Below are 8,737 nucleotides of genomic sequence, written 5' to 3'. Positions count from 1 at the left end.
CTTTCTGCAGAAAAAGTACGGTAAAATTTTACGCTAGAATTTTTACAAAATAACGAGTCAAAAACATTTCAAGATAAGTAGCATATCCAAGGACGTGTATATAGGAAGAGTTGTTTTTTAGGACTTAACAAATTTATTCAGTTTCATTGATAATCTTGAAATATGAAGAATCACCCCCTTCCATATTTTTAAGCAGAAGTAATGAGGAAGTTAATGACGAAAATACGCAAAATCTTAATTTACATCAGGACATATATATTGCGTCATGTTTTCTTGAATCTGGATTCCCTAGATTACTCTTTTTATGAAAGATTCCGGCGACGGTTCAGTATATTAGATATGATTTTCTTCATCGATATATGTTTGATAAAATCTCAAGTTCGATTTTACCCGATTGAATCGCATGTGAAAAGAGAAAATGGCATCAATATATCAAAACACATAAAACATTCGACAGGAACTGTGTAATTTGTCCCACAATGGATCAAAGTTGACCTTGACCTGTGATATATCCTTAATATAACGGAGTCAGACGGGCGAACTGGCAGAATGATCACTGCAACTCCCGCTTGCCTTGCAGGGAATATAACAAACTTCGTGCACTCAAACAAATGATAGTCTTCTTGAATTAAAATTTTCCGTTTGGCGATTAAGAGGGTCACTGGTATGCAGGAGAAATCAGGCGCGGATTAATATGCCCCCTTAAATCGGGTAACTTTGTTTTGAATGGAATTTTGATTTTTCACCAATTTTACTTCAATTTTTTTATCGCCTTGCTTCAATCGGTTTACTAATCGACTAATGGTCCATCCCATCACCTGAAATTCTGGATCCGGCCCTTGAAATAACCAGATACTGGATGAAAACGGTTTCTCCAATCTGCTGGTAAAAAAGAAATATATTTGAATGGCCAACTGGTCAAAATTAACAGAATTTGTCGATTTAGTAGTTCTTTTGCACTCGTTTGTTAGTGAATATCTTAGTTAATCATTTTCAAATAATAAATTACACCTCAAAACAGAATAATGGTTGTACTCTCACACATAATTTTTCTCAATTGTTGCCAGATATTAATGCATATATAGTCAACAATGATGTACATGCATACATAAAAATAACAAAAAATCAAAAGATACAACGAACAAAAGCAAACTTAAAAGTACCGCTGTTTTTATTCACACAGTCCTCAATTATTTTCAATTTTGCACTGTCAACTAGAAAAAACTGTGGCCAAGCTCACTTAGAGAATACCCCTACAAGTGCAGTTGATTGTGTAACCCATAAGTTCAACTTTGCAGTCACCCCGCAGTAAAAATAAAACTTCATGAATATCCACATAATTATGATGCCAAACTTCATATAACATTCCATTTAATAAAAGATTCAATAAAATGTGAAATGTTGTGTTGGCAAAACGGCTGCAGAAAGCGGAAAGACGAGATCTGGCAAGACGGTACAAACCGTCGAGAAGTAAATTTGCTAAGGTAGGCGTTTCGCTGGTAACAGCGATAACAGAAGTTCCTCCGTGCATTACTGAGTGAACAGGGAGCCTGATTCTCACATACGTTAGGCCACATGTAAATAAGTCACCCTGGTTACAGAGGACGAGAAATTCCGACTGGTACCAGTCGTGAACCGCCGCTCTAGTAACAGATAAAGCCTTATTTAAACCCACCTTCCCGTGGTACCACAGAAAGGTATAAAATAATATGGTCCAACGCAGAATTATAGGATCCTGACCCCCTCTTATCTTGCAAGATTCCACCCGCCCATCACTGCAGCAATTTCATTTTATTCACTTACATAGCAATAAAATGCAACATACAAAAATTGTCTTAATAAGTATAAACCGCATTCTGAATATGCGAAAAAAGATTCGTCGACACACACAGATTTGCTGCTTTTCAAATTCGGTCTTCTGAGAGAATGTTGCTGGTCATATGGTATTCTTTACATATCGTTAAGAACAAACATGTACAGTATTCCATTCATAGGCCATGTCGGGTATTAAATGAACATCACAATGGCAAATACTACTGCAATTGTGGTTACACTGTAAGAGTCAAATCTGTACTACAATAAACAATAACGTTGGGCTTTATAAGTTTATAACTTAGGCGTTCTGAATGACAAATCCAACATCACAAAATAAAAACGGGAAAGTTGCACTTTGCAATTCTATGTATCAGGGTTTTAAAAGATAGAAACGATATGGCATCTTGCAAGTCTGTAAATATTGAATATCGTACCATGCATCATTAAGATAATATTCCACCTTGTGATTCTGAAAATATCGGCGTTTTGGCGACAAATCCTGCATCATTAGATAATGTTACGCTATTCGAGTCTGTAAATAATGGTGCTTTGAATGTCCCATCGTGCATCGTACAAAACACGCACTTCTGATTTAACGACTACAGGCAAATTAACTATCGCGATGCACAATTAAGCTGCGCTTCCTTACTGAAAGTATCTGCATATTGGATAATGTTACGCTTGTAGGCATCAATCCCTCTGTCGACTAAATCTGTGCTGCAATATCTGTAGTTTTCGCTGAAAAATAAGAGAAAAACAAAACAAAACAAAAAAACAGCAGAAAAGTATCTGTGGAAGTTGAAGGGGATGGAGAGAGGGTTTTGAGAACCGTTTGCCATTCATGAACGCTGACAATGACGTAACAGGTTACTGACGTAAGTATTATAAAGGCTTGTCGAAAACCGGACACAACTCCGGAATCAGCGTTACATTAAGGTTACAGACCACCAATTCAACCAATGATCATTTGGAACGTACGCAAAAATAGTCCTACGCAGAAATTACCCCTGTTCCTCATAGTGCTGTGAAAAAAGTTCTCATCTTATTTAAAAAAAAATAAACAGTTTCTGAAAGGAAAAATATTTCTGTACATTTTATAGGTGCATTTTGCTTCTTGTGATGTAACGCCTAATCTCCATAATGATTTCTAAATATACCCCTATCTTGTGAAAACACTGGGATTTCCCATGCTATTTATAGATCCTTCACTTCCGGTGACCAGTAGTGCACTGCAAGTCTGCTAACCCCACATGCCATTCTGAGGATTGTGAGCTGACATATGTAGAATCATGCTGATATATAGTCCTCTGCAGGTTAAAGTTAAGATAAAGTCCAGAGAAGCCATTGAATATTGTGAAATTAGCATAGAAGCCTATGGGAGGTTGAATTAGTGGTTTCTAGCCTTAATTGAAATTTCATTAAACTCGCTTTTTCGCTTACCCGATAACCAATATTTAAATCCATTGAGCTGTTTAGAGGGAGTTGCTCCTACGATGTTTAACATGTAAAACCCTTAAGTTGGATTATCTCCCTCTGGAGTCCACAAGAAACGTAGCATACGTTGTTGGTGTCATTTTTGGTAACGTCGAAATCGGCAAAATTTGACGTCTTTTTTGTATTGCGACGTGCATCGTTCTATAATCGTTACATGTAAAAAGAAGTGTGACTGATTTTAATAAGAGTAATCAAGGGAACCAAGGTTATAGCGGTAATCAAAAGAATGTAATCCAGGGACAAAGACCAGACATGGAAAACAGACATACACAACAAAGAACATAAAGTAACTAAAATCATACATACAAAGTAACAAAAGCAAATGAGCAACTCGGACTCCACTAAAAACTGGGTAAAAATGCGTATTTTATTAAAACCCATGAAGGTTGGTTGTTTTCTGCGATTTTAAATATTATATTTTTAATGTGTTCTTCATTTAATTCGGCTAAACAAATGTACAGCAGATTTTATGTGTTTTGGACCGTTTTTAAGTTATAGCGGGTCAAAGTTGAGCTAAAAAAAAGTTGGATTCTTCATTGGATTCCTCATTAACTCATTAAATATCCTGCCTGCATTTTTCAATCAGATTTCGAATATCTCTTACGGTTTTCGAGTTATAAGGGCTCAAAAAGGCCACGCCAGAATAAATCATTGTTTTGTTTTGTTTTTGGTCCGATTTGAAAAAAAATCAAAAAAATATTTTTGCAATTATTGTGCAGCTTATTATATCTTATAGGTAAAATAATTGTCCTGAGGTAATTAGACGATCATGGAATACGTTGATTTTACAATATTTCACTAGCGAATGTGCAAGCGCGTGTCTACACATTTCAAAATACTTTGATGCAGGCACGCTGATCCCGATTTCACCAGGACATCATTGCATTGAACAGACAGGAGTGTGCGCAAGGGGGCTTTCTTCTTCCTGTTTTCTTTTCAACATTTCTTTCATTATTTTATCAGATTCGCTAAAATCGTGTTTATTTTTTATTCATTACGTCCACAGTCGTAATAATTTAATCTAGTATCGTAACTTTTCAATACTTTTTTTTGGTTTTCAAAATTGACGTTAAAAGAGTTTCTACGTCGCAAAACAGAACATTACTTTGCAAACCTCAAAATTGCGCTTTGTGACATTTTTGTTAGACACCGTTTTACACATATATATAACCCATTTGTTAAGTCAAAGACAAAAATGAAATGATAAAATCATAGAGGAGGATGAATACATTTTTAAGTATATGAAGAAATCGACTCAATACCATTTGCCTTTTTGAACAATTCGTTCGAATTTCGCATGCTGTACGCGTGAATAAATGAAATATACAAATTTTAGATGTTGTGACATTTTGGTTAGACACAGACAAATGTTCAACCAAGTACCATTATTTTTAGGATATACTATCTGCAGCATACATACATTTAAAATTCAAAATTTCATTGTTATTAATTCACTCAAAGCTAACGAAAAAAGCTTTTGATAAAGAATGGGTAGCACGCAACGTGTAGAAAACGTCGGGAAAAAGACGACGTGACATCACAACATACGTGCGTATTTATCTTCTATCCATATTATGGAAGTCTATTTCTGTCATCGTGATAAATAAAAGTCGCGAAAAATTATCTCGAAAAGTGATAATTAACTCGAACGGTCGACATAATTATCTTTTTTTTTTTTTAACAACAAATAATATTCTTTATTATCAATAAAGCTTGTTACAGTTTACGTCAGAAGTCCAAGCACCTTCTGACGCTCCCTGTTCATGATCACTAGTTACCCAGGGTAGTAAAAAGTGTCAAAATAAAATATTTCAAACATAAATTTACTAATACATAAATACATTCAACTTAACATACAATATCACTTCTAATAGTTGTTTGATACATAATTTTTTATGAATATTAATTTTGAATTACTATTAACTGAGTTAATTGTAGTCTTCAATTCTTTAACAAAGATATCAAAAGTATTAACATGTTTGGTTCTATGTTCAGATACATGGTATGCTTTATAAATAGAAAAACCTATTATAGTTAATAAGAGATTTAACCAAAAATATGTTTCATCAAATATTTTATATCCCAAAACAAGATATTTTAAAGTAATCTCAAAATTCATGTTACATACACGAAGAATTTCTTGTATTTTTGTCCAAAAATTATCTAAGCACGAACAGGATATAAAGTAGTGAAGATAATCTTCGTCTTCATTACAGAAATTGCACTGAATATTTTGAGTTATTTTCCACTTACATAATAGTTTTCTGTTAGGAATTATGAATTGTAGAAGTTTCCATCGAAACATCTTCAATTTGTTTTCTTGTAAATAACCAAAAATAAAATTATAAATGTTTGGCATAAAAAACACGTCTTTTATATCAAAAATTCTTAACCATTTGCTTACTCCAATAGAGGATTCAAATTTTTTAACTATAAATGATTCATACAATATCTTGTTCGAAATATTTTTTACATTTATATCTATATTTTTCCAACAAATTTGAAATCTTTTAAAATGAACCACACTCTTTACAGAATTTTCTGATGATAAAGATTGTTTCCATTCGAAAGGTATGGCTTTTTTCAAAGTTTGAATTTCTGCTATCCAGTTAGATTTGTTTTTCAATTTACTTAAAATGATTTCTTGAGATATGCATCCATTTGCATCTATTATGTCATTTATATAAATTATATTACTTTTAATCCAATTATCAAAAATTACAGGTTTATTTTCAAATTTAATATATTTATTATTCCATAATATTTGTTTTCTTATTTCTGTGAATGTAGTAGGTTTTTCTTGATTGCCCCCACCTGATAAATTCCAACATTTTAATACTTCTTTGTAAAAACCAGGAATATCTTTAAAATATTTATGTTTTATACTATTATCATTATTCGTCATAAAAATTAACCAATTTGTACCAATACCATTAAAATATTTATGAGGGATAACCTTCCAATTTACAATTTCTCCGATAGCTAATCTTTGCACCCACGCGGCTTTCAATGAACAAAAATAACTCCTTATGTCTACCATTCGCAATCCCCCTACTTCATATCTACCAATAATTGTGTTTCGTTTTACTTTATCGGGTTTATTATCCCATATAAATTTAAAACATCTACTTTCTATTTCTTTAATGTACACTTCTGGTACGATACAAGTGGACCCTATGTATGTAAAAATTGGCAAGACAAGTGTTTTTGTTATTAAAATTTTTCCTAAAATTGTTAGGTTTCTCTTTCCCCATGTATCAAAAGGTCTATTCATCTTATTTATTCTATTTTCCCAATTTAATTTTTCACATTCTTCCCTACAATAGCCAAAATATACCCCCAGAGTTTTTACTGGATTTATAGTCCAACTGATTCCTGCAACTTTATCTTTACAAGATTTTAACTTCCCTACCCATATTCCTTCCGTCTTGTTTCGATTTAATTTTAACCCAGAAAAAGACCCAAAAATTTCAATTTCGTTCATAGCAAATTCTACTTCTTGCTTTGAGCTACATAACAGAGTAGTATCGTCTGCTAACTGAGAAATTTTTATACTATGATTTCTTTGGTCTAATTTGATATTGATACCTTTGATGTCATTATTACTTCGTATTCGTGATGCCATTATTTCTACAGATAATACAAATAAAAGAGCAGATAAAGGACATCCTTGGCGTATTCCCCTTGTGTTTTTAAATATTTCAGAAATCCATCCATTATTAGTGACACAAGTTTGAATACCATTATACAATGTTTTAACCCACGATATAAATGAATCATTAAAACCAAAATGTTTAAGAACAGTTAACATAAAGTTCCATTCTAGGGAATCAAACGCTTTTGAAAAATCAACAAATACAATTGCCCCTTCTATTTTATATAACTCTGTGTAGTCGATAATATCTTGTATTTGCCGCAGGTTGAAACCAATAAAACGATTTTTAACATAACCAGTCTGATCTTCATTAATGATATCAGGTAAAATTTGTTTCAACCTTTGAGCCAGAATATATGACAGAAGTTTCAAATTCACGTTTAAGAGCGAAATTGGGCGATAATTATCCAAAGACAAAGGATCTCCCTTTTTAAATAAAAGTGTTAATACACTTGTACGTTGTGAATATGTGAGGTTTTGGTTTCTATAGCCAGTATTTAAAACCGAAACTATAATATTTTTCAATTTCCCCCAAAATTTTCTGTAAAATTCGACAGTTAGTCCGTCTAAACCAGGTGACCTATTAAGCTTCATTTTAAAAATAGCGTTAGTACATTCGTCTAATGTTATTTCTCCGTCACAGTTAGATTTGTCAATTTCGCCTATTTTAGGATCAAGATTAGTATTAAATATGTATTGGTCACTAAGTATTTTGTCTGGATAAGAAGATGAATATAACTTTTCATAATAATTTTGAATATTTGTTAGCAACTCCCCCTGATCTGTTAGAATGTTTCCATCCCCGGACGTTAATTTGTTAATTGATTTCTTAATTTGTCTCTGTTTTTCTAAACCAAGAAAATACGAATTATTTTTTTCACCAAGTTCAATCCATTTTTCCCTAGATCTGATTTGTGCCCCTTTTGCCTTTTCATCGTAAATTTTACCAATTTCAATTTCAAGATTATTAATTTCCTTATCTGTAATATCTGAATCTACGTAATTATCTTAACTATTACGAACAATTATCGTGACTTTTTGAGATAAAATTGTCATTTATGTCGACAAAATACCCAAATTATCACGAGATAATTTTTCACGACATTTATTTATCACGATGACAGAAATAGACTTCCATATCATAGTAAATAGAAATTAACGTGTTATTTTCATATAATCATATAACCCTTATTTTAGTAGAATGTACTGTAACAGATTCTGTAAATGACACTAAATACAATAGAAACTGTTAGATTTTCAATGTGGATTATTTCCTAAATGCAGACATATTGGAAATGAATAATCATTTCATCATAAAACCCATAAAGCAACTTTATGACAAAAATTAAATTGAGTGGTCTTTTTGGGGTGCATCACATATTATAGAACTCGCATGATTCTTACAGAGACTAGTACTTAAAAATGTAATATGTGGTGAAATGATTATAGGTAGAATGTGAGGGAGAATAATCACTACATTCAATGTCAACAAAAAGGACGAATAAAAAGACATTTACATTAGGAAATTGCCCATAGAAGATCCGGCATTCAGAAACACGTGTCAAATTTTGTTCTCAAAATATTTTTATCCATTAGATATAAAAAAAAATCAATGATTTACAAAACGAATGTTGATTTGTAATTGACTGAAATGGTAATGATGAAATAAATTAAATAGAAAGCACTTCAAAATACATTTTTATTTGTTTATGACTTGTATATATCAAAATGTGTATAACATTGCATTGGGACAAAAATAATGGTGAAATAAAA

This window comes from Perna viridis, chromosome 9 (assembly GCF_037379345.1).
Source record: "Perna viridis isolate PV_CMFRI_1.1 ecotype Kerala chromosome 9, ASM3737934v1, whole genome shotgun sequence".
NCBI classification, from domain to species: Eukaryota; Metazoa; Mollusca; class Bivalvia; order Mytilida; family Mytilidae; genus Perna; species Perna viridis.
This window is presented reverse-complemented; position numbering follows the sequence as displayed.